We start from the raw sequence: 868 nt of genomic DNA on the forward strand, positions 1-868 counted from the left end.
AATACATTTTAAAAAATGGCTCCAGTGATGGGACTTCTAGTTTGTATTGAGATTGCAGCAAGCTTGGAGCGGTGGAAGTAAAAAAGACAAAAAAAGTGTGGTGTACAATATAGTGAAATGAAAAGTGTAAAATTATACGTCAATGAATGTAGAATGGCACCGGCTATAGAGGACTACAAAACCCAGTGTAGCGCCCTCTAAAATGTCACTATTCAATTTAGAGATACCTGGACTGTAACCAGTCTAGATACTGATTATACAGAGCTCTGCATTCTATAGGTGTCCCTGAGTCTGCTGGATTGATTGCTCCTCCTGTTGCTGAGGAAAAGGGAGCCTTGGCATACAGTGAGGGAGGATCCACCCTCAGGTTATGACTATGCACCTGACCCTAGCCAATCCCTGAGTAGGATGACTCAGAGGCATGGTTGAGGGCAGGTGATAAAAGGTCTGGGGACATTGTGGAGAGCTCTCTCTTCCCCTAGGGGCCTCGCCCTAGGAGGACTGTGTGTGATGCAGGAAACTGGCCTGGGCCTCAGCACATGGCAGGTGCTGATGGACCTAGAGGCCTAGGATACACTGATACTTTGCTGGGCCCATACACGTGGCAGGTGATGGGTGCCTTGTTCTAAGAAGATACTACTACTAAACTGGAGTGCTCCTTGGCAGTTGCAGATGCTGAGGGCACAGAGATTCCAGATCCTGTTGCTACGGAAAAATACCTCACTGGGCCCATACACGTGGCAGGTGTTGGGTGCCTTGTTCTAAGAAGATACTCTCATTTAACTGGAGTGCTCCTTGGCAGTTGCAGATGCTGAGGGCACAGAAGTTCCAGATCCTAAAGAGGAAAATACCTGATGGAAGCTGGGTC

This window comes from Nanorana parkeri, unplaced genomic scaffold, assembly GCF_000935625.1.
Source record: "Nanorana parkeri isolate BGI_ZX_2015 unplaced genomic scaffold, ASM93562v1 scaffold995, whole genome shotgun sequence".
Classification (NCBI taxonomy): Eukaryota; Metazoa; Chordata; class Amphibia; order Anura; family Dicroglossidae; genus Nanorana; species Nanorana parkeri.